Raw genomic sequence first — 14,693 nt, forward strand, 5'->3', positions numbered from 1 at the left:
AAAGTTTGAAGACTACTTTGTTTGATGAACCTGGGCAATGCTCTTGAACTCCACTGTCTGTGGACTTCCTGTCAATAAAGCGGAGTGCATCTGGTTGCTGTGAAAATTCATTAGAGCTTGTAAAGCCCTTTGAAATTGGCATGTTAAGCCACATACACTGCAAAATATTTATCACATGCCAGACTGCCTGAACACATACTGATTGCTCAGTGAACAATTAGATGGCAGGAAGTCTAAAAGATGTCAAATCACAAATTTATTATCACCACACTGAAGAACCACGTATCTTTGAAACACCACATACATGATTTGCTTTTAAAAGCACAGTGCTTTAAATTATGTAGTTATGGATTATTCTCAGGTGCATCACAGCTTTTAAAACAGGAGTTCAGGAAGTGACAATTAGGAAATGAAGAAAATAGTTCATTTCCTATATTCTATTGTCTACTATTTCTGCTTGGTAAGGCTTTTTAAGCTTAAAAAAAAAAGTTTCTGTGAAAACAAAACAGAGATACCAACACAATAAAACACAACTGGAGGTCACTGGGTGACATTGGGCTGCTTTTTCCCCAACCATTCGCTTTCATGGAAAGCTCTCAACAATACTAAAGCAAATGCCATGAAAGTATAACACTCCTTATATAATGTTGTCTAAACACTTGAGGCGGAAATTGAAACCTGGCAGTGAAACTGAAGAGGAAATAAATTTAGATTGTACCGACATAACAATGGAAAGACACGAGTGTAAATACCTGGTAGGCTGGCCAGGTAAATGCCACATTAAGGAGAACAGAGGGCTCCCATTCAGAGGCGTAAGGTCAACAGTAGAGAAGAAGGACAGGATCACAGATTTGTCGAAACTTGTATCTTATTTCTGACTGTGGTTTTATAAAGGTGGCAATATGTCTATGACCAAAAACATAATTGATCTCGGAGTCAAATATAAAGACTGGCAATTCACTGGGCATCGTGCTGGCCTTGCTTGAGGCCTCGGCACACACCTCCCCTCGCCTGGAATGAGTCGCTCGTTCTCCAGGTCTAGTGGCTTGGCGACTTCCAATCAGTCATTAACACCTAGCTCGACCGCCTCCCTCTCTCCGAAGCCTCCTTGTGATCTGCACGAGGCAAACGACTTCCACCTTTGCCCTTCTGCCCCTCCTAGAGCTCGGGCTCTTCTCTATTCCCGCCTCTACCTGAGAATTCCACAAGCAGGTGCTTCACTATGAAGGGTGAGCTCTCTAAAGAAGGAACCCCTCTCACTTTAGGCTCGGATCCCCGGAGCCTGACACGGTGCCCGACGAACCGCAAGGGCGCAGCAAACACGCGGTGAGATGAAGGGGATGTGCCCGTATTGAAATCAAAGTGAGAAAGTTTGACACTAAATGGCCAGCATGCCTTTGTAAGTGCGAGGGCTCTTTTCTTTTCAGAGATGCGAGAAGAAGGCAGAGAATCTGCGGAGGAGCGGCCACCACGGCAGGTGAATGAAGGGCCAGGAAGAGAGGCAGATGAAAGGGGCTGTGTGTCCACAAGCACTGGGACCACGGAAGGCCCCATGAGCTGTGCCCAGCACGGCTCTGCAGGAGTGCGCCGACTGTCACCTGGAGGGCTGGCCTCCAGCCCAGGGCGCTCAGGCCACTTGATTTCTAGTCCAGCCTCTGCCAGTCCGCTGGGCAGGCCCACAGGGTGTCATTAGGAAGTGGACGCCTTCCTGCAGCACCTTCACACGCTCATTACCGTCTGATAGCGTTTGATCTTTGAGTCATGGCTCCAGTGACCCAGATTCAAACTGGTGATCACTGATGTCACATTTGCACAGTCCTTCCTACTGGAATGGCTCTTACAGTCGCTCACGAATCTGCCGGTGGTGCGCCGGGGCTCATCGCTATGACCGTCTGAACATTCACGGACTCTGTCTCCTCAGACAGCACACGGATGGCTGACCACTTCCCCTGCAATGTCTGTAACCTCGGGTTCAGCCTCATCAGAATGCGAGTAAGACCCAAGGTCCTGAGAATTCGCTCAAAAGTTAGTGATTTAACTAATCCCAGGGCTACAAAAATGGAACACCCAGGCCAGTACCTGAGGTGACAAATGCCAGCTGGTAGTATTTAAGATTAATACAGAAAGAGTTTCACCACCTACTGCATACCTACAACAGGTTTTATTTGGGGTGTGGGGGGCATAAGAATATTACTACAGGTTTTTAAAAATATTAGGATTGCAACTAAAATGGATGTTGGGCTATTTTTATTTTCCAGAAAACCCTCTTTAAACCTGTCCAAATTAATTCCAATTTAGTCAATGGACACTCACATTTTAAAATCACAAGGTGATAACATAACTCAGTGAACATATTGAGTTTTACTTTATGAATTCCCCACACTTCCCATGCATAGACAGCACTCACCTTGGTAGTTTTTAACGCACACATAGGTATGCCACTGTTGTAAACTGCAAAGGATTAGTAAGTTGCCCTTAATATTACTGTATTTTTTTAGCATCTCATATTCATCTATGATGCATCTATTAAGTCAGAGTTTTGGTAAGGGGAAATGTATATCCTCCTAGGTCTTTAAAACACAGCTATTGTTGAATTTTGAATTGGCCACCCTGAATCATGGATAAAGAGATGCTTTTCTAAAAGTTGCACCTGGCTAATATGAATAAATCTGAGTAGACTATTACATGATTCTAGTCAGAGTCTTAGGTAGTGATGGTAATTAACAATAAATAATAATAATAGCAGCCCCAATTTATTTATCTGTCCTTCTGAAGTGACAGCCTCCAAATCCAGTATCTGAGAATCAGGAAGTTTTGAGCCTAAAGTCATTGAGACCCTCACTTCAGTTGAGAAAATTGAGACACAGAGTGGGTTATAAAGGCCAGAAAATGGACTTATCCAAGGTCCCGTTCAGGTTACTAGTTGGAGAGGCTGTGATTATCTAAAAGCATGTTAATACGGAACAAATATAAATACAGCAATGTTTACAAAAACAGCAAAATATCAACAAACAATTTTACACAAGTCCAAGTGCCTGCTGTTTGCTCCCTCATCCTTTTCCTTTTACTTTCTTCCCACACACTGAGCTGCAAAGGTTAGTTTATTTAGGAACTACCAAACCAAAGCCCCAGGGCAGGTGCATCTTGAACCAACAGGAAACTTCTTCAGCAGCAAGCTGGGGGCGACCTTGGTCGGTCCTCTGCCCAGAGAGGCAGCGAAGGCAGGAGAGATCGAGCTGCCAGCGCTCTGCACCCTTTGGAGGCATTCGTCTTTTTAATCATAAAGGACTCCCGGGTTAAAACATGGTAAGTTCTGCACAGATAATTTGGCTCAGCTCTTTAATAGGAAAGCTGATTCACTGCTACTTGAGCTCTGGGATCTGAGACATTAAAATAATAGTTAGAAGCAACTAAGTTTCCTCATCAGCTGGTTGAGACCACTTAGAGGATCAGCTTCTCACCTGTGGAATTTAAGTCAGAGGATTTCTTGACTAAAAGACAGTCTGTCATCTTTGTTAATTTAACACGCAAGGCAATACCACAGGCCTGAATATACGGCCTCTATTTTGCTTTAAAGGGACAGAGCGGCACGGGTGTGTTGAGAGGAGGGAGGCCACACAGCCTCCTTGGTGCGGAGGCGCGATCTCAGTGCTACTAACGTGGCATCTGTTTGCTGGGTGACTGTGTTTCATTGATCACTGGTGGAGAGAAGGCAGGAGGGTATCTGATCAGTCTCTTTCCTCACGCTCGTCACATTTCTCGGGCTTAAACAGCTCAAGGGGGAAACAGCTCAAAAATGCCTCATTAGTTGCAAAAAAAAAAACCTCACCAAACTAAACATAAAACCCCAAAGAACATACAGAAAAACCCTCCATTTTGGAAATTTTCACTCAAATAAAAAGAGAATACTGGTTTCTACTTGTCTTTATTTTATATAAAACATTTAAATGGTCCACAAATGCCTTCCTTGTAAAATGAGGGTGGCCATTTGCTAACTTTACAGCCCTATTTTATAAGAATGAGAATATAAGTGTAGAACTCTAACTTGCTCAGCAATACATATTATTAGATTGGGGAGGGGTGTTCCAATTCGAAGCACAGCTGGCTCCCTTTATGTGTGTAGTTGTTCACTCTGCAGACATTTATTAAGCACCTACTATGTGCAAGAGTGGGGATAAAGCAGGAGACGCGACAGCCTAATTTCTTCATGGAACTGGCAGCTATAGTAAGCAGCAGTCAGAGTGGTAAGTGCCAGGGAGAAAAGTTTAGCAGGTTCAGGGGCTTGGAGAGTGCTGGCGGCGGCAGGGGGAAGGCAAGGGTGCTGCCCCTGTACACAGGGTGCTCAGGGAAGCTGCCCTGGCACCAGGTAACTTCTAAGGAGAGACCTGAAAGGATGGAGCGAGCCATGATCCCACCTGGGAAAGCCCACACGTGTCCTCTTATATTGGCTTGAAGTCCAGCACAGACAAGATGAGCTGCAAAACGTCAGCACAGTGAAACCTACAAATAATAAGGTTTTATACAATACTTTGAAACCAGCTCTCAACTTATCTCCAATGATCCCTAAACCCTGTTAGGCTAGTCTTTTTCCCCCCGACTAAAATGCCTCACAGTATCTCTTCACACAACAACTGAAAGTTTTCCAGTTACACTGTGCGAACAACCCAAGTAGATAATTCAGGTAGAAATTTGCCCTGGGAGGCCCTGATGGTTTGATTTGGCAATGGGAATAGAGCAGGAAAAAAATCGTCTGAAGCGAGTGGATTTTGCTACTGGCCATGTCTATACAGTACAAAGGTCGGACAGTTAACCAGGTTTTAGAAGAGTCAGTTTTGAAAGTTTTTCAATTAAAAATAAAACAAAAGAATAACCCCACCCACAAGAACAGCAACATACAATAACAAAACAAACTAGTTAAGTATCAATTTCTCCTTTGTTGTGCTATGTAGACAAGGTCAGTAGTGATCACTGCTGTGAGTTCTTTTTATTTAGTGTGTATTCTACAGTAATGGTCAGAATGGACAAGGATAGGAAATAACCCGAATTTGCAGACACTGAAGAAGAAAAAGCAAAGAAACAAAATGGGCAGTGAACTCCTTTAGTCAAATTCCACAAAAGCAACTAAGACTTTTCTAGTCTTTGACAATAAACCTTTCAGGTGAATCACAGTTATTTAAGAAAACCTTAGGATGTGCTTATCATAACTTGTTAAGACTTTCTGATCCACCTGATGTAGAACAAATTAAATATTTATGCTTTGTGCATATGAACCTCTGCATAGTATGGATATGGGCAGTTTTAAAGTACTTTATGTGTTATGAAATACATGATGTGGTATCATGTCTATCAAGGATCAAAAAAATTGTTCACTATACAAAATCATTAGCTAGTTTAATGATTATTAATCCCCCAAAATTGGGAATTGGCAATACTGCTGTTGAAGGACAAAGGGTTAATCACACACGCACATGTACACGCACACTTTATTAAGAAATTTGTAGTAATAAAGATCTATTTAAACTTTTGACCTTTGTCATGAAAAATATTTAAAAATAAGATTTAAAATTGTAAATTTGTCAGAGAAGCCTTCTGGTGACATGGTTGGGTCGTATTTCTTAAACCAACACACATGAAGGTGGCCAGAGAAAAACGGGACATCCATTCCCCCGACAAGCCCAGGAGCCACGGGGCGAAGAACCATGGACCAAACGGAAAAAAAAGGTTTTTCATAGGCAAACCTTTTTTTTAACAGCATGTTAATTATACTTTCAAATAATATGCTCAATATCTTTTTTTTTTTGTCAACCTCCAGATACCTCTTCAGGTGAAGTTACCTGAAAAGCAATGAGACCATTTGTTAATGTGGGAAGAAAACCCAATCAATACACTATCGGGGTATCACAAGAATTTGGAAACATAAGGAAAATAATGTATTTGTTACGTTGTTTTTCAGACAATTATATCCATTGTTTTCAATTTGCAAAGGTGTCTGAATAGTTGACAAAATGTGTAGTGAGCACATTATTTAAAAATATGTTACATTTTCCAAAAGCTTCTTGATGTGTGGGGCTGCCTGTATTTGTCAAGCATGCCCGTTGTGCCAGGCGCGGTGTGAGGTGCCTGGCACACACTAACTACCCTCTCCTCTCAGGGGCAGAAGGCACGTCCTCCTGGACTGGGTTGAAAGGATATCGATAATTACTTTGACAGCAACATTAGGAATGAATGTAGCTGTTAAGAATGAACAAATGAATGAATAACAGAGAAAGGATGGAGGGAAGGAAGTGGGGGAGAAAAGAAAGGACAAAGAAAAGCAGTTCAGCCTAGTAGGATTAGAGACATAAAATTCTGGAACTGGAAGGAAATCTTAGAGATCATCTAATTTAGTGGCTCTTAACCACAGCTGCGCATCAAATTACCAAGAAGTTTTTCAAGCTACATGAACGAGACCCCACCCCAAACCTACTGCCTTGGAAGTCCCTGTGTATTTGTATTTTGAAAAAGCTCTATAGGTACTGATGATTCAAACCTGTGGTTAACAGGCACTAATTCCCCCACTTAGCTAGGAGGAAACGACAGCCCAGGGAGGCTGGGATGCGACCTGAAGCCACACAGATATATTATAGGCCACGTTTTCTGATTTTCAGGAAAAGACTACAGGAAAACTTTTTTCTGCACGTCTATTACCATATCGCCACTGTCTGTTCTTGAATCTCTGCTCAGGAAAGAAACAGGGTAAACGGACAAGTGCTTGGCTGAGAGTTACTGAACCAAAGTGGAAAAGTCAGTGTCTACAGGCGACACAAACGTGAGCAACAGGAAGACCCACCACGCACCAGAGGAGCCTGGCTGCCTCGTGCAGGGACAGCCCGGTCAGGCTGGCCGGAGGCACTCGCACACAAACATCCTTGCCCCTATCACTCTGCTGTTCCAGCACTGCAATGAACAAAAATTTTGGTTTCTGTGGGTGAGGGGGAAAAGAAGAGAGTGATTTTTCTGGTTTATTCCTTAACATTCAGAAAGCAAAAAAAAAAAAAAAAGTATGTTTCCAATCCCTGAGTATGAAGAAAGCCTGATCAGCTTCTAACACTTTTGGCAGGACTTGGGGACATGTTTTTGGCTATCAGCCTGCCAAGCTGTTCAAGCTTATAGAAGGCCCGCAAAGGGAACCTAGATGATTAAGTTAAACACAAACATCTTCTCTGTATATTTTATTCCCTCCATTCGCATTCACAAAAACATAAAAGGCTAAACCATTTCAGAACCAGGTTGGGGGGTGGGGAGTTATTTATCACTTCAGCTCCTTTCTCAAGGCTTGTGTAAATAATGAAGGGAACGCAATGAAATTATTCATGTAATCCTTGCATCAGAAAGCAGTTCAAAATTCCTATGGAGCATATGTATTTTCTTACAAGAAACATCTGTGACTCTCTAATGCACTTCAGACCTAACTTTATCTCTTTCTAAAAATTATGTAACATGTATATAGTTTAAGTACTGAACATACTAATTATATAGTCACAGAAGAATTTAAAATGCCATCTCTTTTTGACACACATTATAAGAAGTATTTCAATGCTAGCGCACTAAGCAGTCTTTTTACATCAAATCTAACAGTTCCTAAATTGTTTGGAAGAGATGCTTTACGGCAAAATAAAATGCCACATGAGCTCTTTTTCAGATCCTAACTAAGGAACTTGATTATTCAAGCATGAAAATAACATAGTAGGAGATACCCAATTACAGTTAACAAGTTACAAGGTTCAGAAGATTACCACATTATTTATCAGTGAGATAAACAAAGAAAGTACAAATGCCTTTGTGCAACTTTAATGTCATTTAGACCAGTTTGTTATTATTAGACCACAAGAGTGGTATGTATGCATTCATGTGCATGTGCGTGTGCATGTGTGTGTATCCAGAAGATAGCATTTTAACTAGGACGGATGAGCTGGCCAATAAAGAAAACTGTTTTAATGGACTTTCTTTTTCAACCATAGGCACTGTGGGTCCTGTCACTATAGCAACGGGCCTGGGTGGGGTGAGTGCCTGGCAGGCTGGAGTGCTCAGCTGGTAGAGCAGCATAAACCTCACTTTACCTTAAGATGAGCAGATTTTCCCTAAGGTTTGCTTAACTGAAAGAGTTTCCAAGGATAAGGGGGAAGTTTAGGCATGGCCTGGCGGGCGCTCTGCTGTGCAAAGGCTGACCTCACACCTCCCAGATTTGACCAAAGGCCTCCGCTAAGGTTCATTAGTGGGTGTACTTGAGATTTAGGCGGTGACCTAACCTCCAGGCTTGCAGTGCTGCCTAGCTGTCTGGACTCACTTCTGCTGTCTCTACAGGGACTGCGTGAACATGGAATTTACAAATTTGGATTATACAGCACTATTTATTACATGATGGAAGATTTCCAAAAATGCCAGAAGAGATGTTGGCATTTATGCAAGTCAACTACTGTTCAACCCAAAGAAGCACTATATTCTATAGGATTGAAAGAGCCTGTGTGAAAACACCTTAATTAGGACCATCTTAGCACCTCCACTACTGGATGCCCTCTAGCTCTAGGTGTTAGGTTTCAAATGGGCCAAAAAAACCATCCTGGAAACAGAACCCCCTAGTCCTGTCACCAGTCCCTTCGCTCCAAGTCCTGAGAGTGTGTATTTTCCTATTTTCAGATTTAATAAGTCAAGTATATCTGGGAGCTATTAAAGGATTTAAACCACTACCGTTTTCAAAGGTTTCAGTGTTCAGAGATTTCAAGCCCACAGAGGGGCCTGACCGGAGAGTTTGGCTGCTATAAAATGGTGAGATTATTTGCTGCCCACGCCTCCCCCCATCCCCACCCCGCCAACCCCTGGTCTTAAGAATGTTCTTACTGATCTTTCTCTACCATTTCAATGTGTTTTAAACACATAATCATGGCCTTATGAAAAGAAAAATAGAAGAATTTGAAGGGAAGATGGTGCACTAAGTCATTTCCAGCACCTAAGGAGATAATTATACGGACAGATCTTAAAGAAGGAGGGGGGAAAACCTCAAAACCATAAGCTACTTACAATATGCTCTCAGATAACCCTTTCCCCTTTCTTCTTCGGGAAATCCAAACGACTGCACATTTCTTTAAAACTTCCTTTACTGAACAGTTCTTGCTCAAAGCAAAGGGCCATCCTAGAAAACCAAGGCCGACACTGTATCACATTAAGCGGCTACTTTATATCAACCTTTTCTTTTTTTAAAGGCAACAAACATGGGAGCAGGGTGGGGAAGGTGGTTATAAAAACTTCACAGGAAACCAAATAGCCTTTATTTAAATTAAAAGCAATCTCGGCCTGATTCTTGGAACAGGCTTGGAAGTTCCTTTTGGCATGCAGCTGCTACATGCCGCCAATATTGTGTGTAATTGGAAACATTTCAAACAGAATTGTTACCAAAGTCAAAGACCATAATTGCGAGCTGTGGGATGTGTGCCTCAGATGAAAGAGGGCAGCTGAGTGGGAGCCCGGCGCTGCCCGGAGGAGTCTGCTTACCGGCTGCATCTGACACAGGATTTTCACGGTATCACCGACACATCTTTCCTTCCAGAGACCCAGTGAGACTCGAAGGCAATGGAGAGAGGCATACACAAAGCACAACCGAGTGGGTGCCATAAATCAGCAGCTGGGACAACATTCTGAGAAAGGACTACATGACTTTAGCCCTGGAACTGACTTCCTTTCCCTTAAGAGTAACAATCCACAAGAAATGAAAGGCATCTCTCCCTAGGGGTCACCCCAAATGTACTAGCCAGAAAAGGGCAATGGTAGTTTACCTGATTGGTTGTATTTTAGGATCACGTAGGACCAAACTTACGGACCGAGTGGGGGACAAGTTAGGTCAAGGTAAATGACAGCTGCTTGCTGGTTTACAGCTCTAAGTTTAAAAATGTTTACCTTGGCTTCTGCATTGCTGACACTTTTATTTTAAATTTAAAGTCTCTCTTTATAGGGAAGTGAACTGGAAAGGGCTAATCAGTTCAGGCTGGGCAATCATTCTTGTTCCTAGAGAGGTCCCTTCAAAGGTGACCAGAATGCACTTCAAGTTAAGTCTAAACAAGCACACAGAACAGAGACACAGGAAGAATGATTCCATTCTCTTTGAGAGGTTCGATGCCCCCTATTTGCCCAGCAACTGGAAATAGTGCCAGTGGGCCACTGGCTCAGGGATGGTTCTTGGAAAAATCATGTCATTCTGGCACTCAGGGAAGTGATCCGAGTATTCTGTCCTGTCTGTGCACCAGGAGGGTCATGACATCACCGTTCTCCGGGAAGGTGGGGGCAAAGGCTTGGACGGAGCCCCACGTGGTCTCGGGCCAGGCCTTTCTCGGCTCCAAAGTGTCCCCTCACCAGCTCGTGTACAGTGTGCCTCCTGGACTTCAGTTCACCCAACCGTAAACAAGAAGGCGTGCTTTCTGGTTACTGGGTGGCTGAGATGGCTCAAGAGCCCCTGTCCCGCCTGGGGAAGTCCTGTGGAGGCGGCTGTGGTGGCCCTGAGGCCATCCTCATCCTGGTGCTCTCTCCGGGCCTGGCTCCGTCTGCTGCCTGAGGCTGCGGGAAACTGCAACGCCTGGTTTGTGGCACTTTTCCTCTCCGGACTTAGGCTCACACCAACCTTCTAAAGATCCTCATGCACAATATGGTGATGCTTTATTCTGTGACCAGCGGAAAAGGTGGTAATGGCCTCTTAAAACACCAACCAATCAACACAACTCTCTCACCTTCCTAACTCCTCTTTCTTATGGAACAATTACACTGGGATTTAAGCAAAGTGAATATTCTCACACCAATAAGAGGTAAACAATTGATGCTACCGCACATAAGATGGAAGGGGAAAAAGAGGGGAGCCATTTTTTCAAGGGGAAAAGAGTCTATCCTGGTCAAGCAGCATCGTTAACATTTCTATGCACAGATGGGGATCACTTTGACCTTTAAAATTACTTTCCTTCTTTAAAAGAGTAATTTACCCTGCAAAGTACTTTAACCAGGAAATCAACTGCAGGGACCAGAATACCAGCAATGATTTCTTTCCTGAAAATGGTTTCTCATACTATTGGACAGTCCAAACTATAGGCATGAGCCATTAATGGAGTTCTTAGTTACTGGAAAATAATTTTTGAAGATGCTTGTCCTGTTTCATCAGTGTACTGAATAGTTGCTCATAATATTTGACTGTGTTTTGCTTTCAAGTAATTGTAAAAGGTTTTAGAGAAATTATGATGTCATTTAAAAAAATTTAGATTACAGCTTACTTTCAAATATCCTTAATTAAAGAAACTTCAAAATCCAACCTTTTTTCTTTAGTGCCTTTTCAAAGTTATCAAAGGAGAGGATATTAGCAATGACCAGACTTTTACCCACATCCCACATCTGACTCTAAACTTAATAGCTTAGTGATTAGCCCTGTAAAGGTTTTGTATTTTTTGCTTCCCCAGATGATATTAGATTTTATTTGGTGACTCATTACAACCCCCTTCATTATAGAGACAAATGGTGTTTCCATGGACCTGGACTATAAAAACATGATAAACTCGTTAAGTTTCATTGGTATTGTTGACAGAACTGATTGAATCTGTCACTTTAGTAAAATAAATGGCTTTTCTTTTAAAAACGTACAAACCAACAGGCTCACTCAGTGATAAATCACCAATAATTACCAAATTAAGGATGGAAAAATTAATTCACTATACCCATTGGCCCACATCAACATGGCTACCTCCCTCTATGTACCACCCGGGTTTCCATCCATCCTCCCGCCCCCCTCTTCCCCGCCCCCCTTTCCCTGCTTTCCTCCTTAGGAGGTTTATTCAGAGAATGAGTTACTATAGTTAGCCACGGTTTACTAAAATAGAGATTTCGAGTCCATCAGCAAGTGTGCTCTTAACTGTGGGTAACGTCGGTCCGTTTATTTGGAGCACCTCTTAGTTTTAATATGTAGAGCACAGGCATTAACCTTTAAATCCTTTGGATAAACATTTCTGGAAGACCTTGTAAAATACCTCCTCGTCTCCTGACCGGCCAGTTGATGGCATTTAGAAACCCTCTGGTACCAGCAGGTGCTGTATTTTGTTTTCCTCAGGCTCCAGCTGGGCTACAATGACAGATTCCTGTCCCAGACCAATCCCTGCCACCTGGGCGAAGACCACATTGGAGGCAAGCTGAACCGGGCCCCACCAGACAGCAAGATAAATGGCTGCTGTTTAAGTTTAAAATCCCCTGGTGGGAGTAAATATTGTTCCAGAGAAAAAGGCTTGACAAATATTGCGTCATCCTTCCAGAGCTGTCTTGATTAAAACAGAATCTTTGGATTAAGTTGGTGCTCGATTCAAAATGTACCTATCTTGTGTCACTGGACTCCTCCCCACCCCCACCCCCAGCATCTGAAAACAGACATATTGTTGGGGATGGTGGAACAAGACGCAGCCTCCGGAGGGGCCAGTGCCCACCCTGATAATAGAAGGCGGTGAGCACTGACACTTCACCGAGGAGAATGGAGACAGCAAAGGCTTAGTGGGGAAAGGCCAGTTGTCACCTAAGTGACAGGCAACAGCTGAGCTCACACATCTGGAGCCGGACCTGGGCAAACATTCGGCAGCCCTCGGCCGTCTGCACCACGGGCCTGTCTAAAGGGATAGATGGAAGTTGCCTTTACTCCAAAGGTACATTAAAAAATGTCGGATGGGGACCCACATCAATTATACAACATCAGCTGCCGCAGCCTCTGAACGACCGATTGCGATCGGGAGGCAGGCATAACTGTACGGCAGGCACAGATGCCACGTCCTTACGGACGGTTACATGCGTCCTGAAGCCGCGTACGCGTGCGCGCTTTTCAGAACCCCATGCACTGGGCCTCCGGAGCGGCGAGGTCTCTGCGCGGTCCTCTCCTTCAGGCAGGGCCCCGCGGCGCGCTCCTCCGCTGCTGGGGGCCGCAGCTCTGCCTCCGGGCTCTCCGCAATCAGCAGCCAAACGTGCGTGGCTTGTGACCCGGAATCCTCCTTCGGCGAGCCGGGGACTCGGCACCGGGCTAGGCGCCCCCCGCCCCCCGTCCCCGAGTCGCTCTTCAGCCTCCTGAGGACCATTTTTGCGGACGATTTCCCCAAGTCCCACATCACACGGCACTGCCACCAGCCACTGACGACGCCGTTTGCTTTTCTTAGAGGGCAGTGGACATTTAACGGCTCCCTGCGGCACCCCGGGTCCCGGTCCTGCTAATTACTAACAGGCCGGGTCTCTTCAAGTTTGCTTCCAGGGAGGAGGGCGCCCCATCCTCCCCCACCCCCCAGCACCCACTCCTCCCCTTCCTCCCCCGTCCCCCTCCCAACTCCCGTCCTCCTCGCCCTGCCCATCCCCCAGCCCCTGTCCCCCACCCTCCCATCCTCTCCACGTACGCGCTACATCCCCGCAGCAGCACTGCCGGCGCGGCAGCCACCCGCCCGCAGCCCCGGGCCCTCGGCGGAGTCCTCTGGGACGTCCGCGCCCTCCCCACGGACGCCAGCAGGTGACAGCCCCGCGCGCCTAGCCGCGCCAACTCCGGGGCGGCGGGCCGGGTTTCCGGCAGCAGCGGGTCCAGGCAGGGTGGCCGGGGCAGCAGCCCAGTGTCCGCCCGGCCCGCAAGCCCAGGACCGCGTGTCCCGCGTCCCCGCCGCTCGCCCAGGCGCGGGCACAGCGCATCCCCGCGCAGGGGCCCCGAAGGCGCCCCCCGCGCCCGCCCCGCCGCCGCGCCCGCAGCCCCGCGCCGAGCCGGGCGCCACTCACCGCGCAGGCGAGGCCTCGGCCGGACGGTCCCCGCGCCGCCGCAGGTCTGCGAGCCGCTCTGCGCCGCGTCACCGGCGGGCGAGGGTGGCGGCGCGCCGGCCGCGCGGAGCCCAGACAGTGGCCGAGCGCCGCTCGGGGAGGACAGCGCGCGGCGCCAGGCCGGCCCGTCCCGGGCGCGCTGTCGGGCGGCGGGGCTGCGGGCTGAGCGCTCGGACCCCGGCCCGGCCGGCCCCGCCCCGCCCCAAGCCCCGCCCCCGCCCAACAGGCCCCGCCCCGAAGGTCCCGCCCCCGGCCCCCCACGCCGGGCGCGGGAGAAACGCGGAGCACGGATCCGGCCGCTGGATCCAGGCCGCTGCGCGTCCCCCTCCCGCGCTCGGCCCGGCGGGGTGGGTGCCCGCGGGCTGGGCGGGGCCGACTGCCGGCCGCCCCGAGCCTCCCCCGCGGCCGCAGCCTGGGGTGCCCCGGGCAGCTCGTCTCCCCTACCCCGCCCCCGGTTTTACGCTTGTTTAAAGTCCACAGTCCTGATGGACTGGAAGACAGGAAGGGTGAAGGGGAAAAAACAAACACAATTTCCTCGGATCAAACGGTTTGGGGCTCGCCTGTCTGGGTTCCCCTCCAGTGGGTGCGCGGGGCACGGGGCGGGGGGCGACTGCAGGCGCGATGCCTTCCGGCCCGCGGTGCGGGGCCTCCGGGGCTCGGGGCTCCGGCGCGGGAGCCCGCGGGCCGCTGTCCGGCCTCGAGCAGGGAGCGCAGGGCCGCCTCCGGGCTGCTCCCCGCCCCCCACCGCGGTCCCGGCTCCCCCGGAAACCCCCCAGTGCGGGGAGCGGGTGTGGGGGCTCAGCCCAGCCCCGGGCCGGCTCCCCGGCACGTTATCCCAGGATGAGCTGGGACCGGCCGTGGAC

The 14,693-nt window shown here is 47.3% G+C and overlaps 1 protein-coding gene across 3 annotated transcripts in view; it reads right to left on the reverse strand.

The window, feature by feature from the left end:
- The window catches only part of PRICKLE1 (prickle planar cell polarity protein 1), a 92,587-nt gene extending 78,100 nt beyond the window's left edge, over positions 1-14,487 (reverse strand). For 2 of the 3 annotated variants that reach the window (XM_057491722.1, XM_036889288.2), the window contains exon 1: positions 13,792-14,007. The gene's annotated coding sequence lies outside the window, so the exon portion shown is untranslated. Of the gene's footprint in view, positions 1-13,791; positions 14,008-14,356 lie in introns of those variants that run through there. The other variant, XM_057491720.1, reaches the window with a different exon arrangement.
- Between the last annotated feature and the right edge of the window lie 206 nt (positions 14,488-14,693).

The sequence above is a fragment of the Manis pentadactyla genome, chromosome 14, assembly GCF_030020395.1.
Source record: "Manis pentadactyla isolate mManPen7 chromosome 14, mManPen7.hap1, whole genome shotgun sequence".
Classification (NCBI taxonomy): Eukaryota; Metazoa; Chordata; class Mammalia; order Pholidota; family Manidae; genus Manis; species Manis pentadactyla.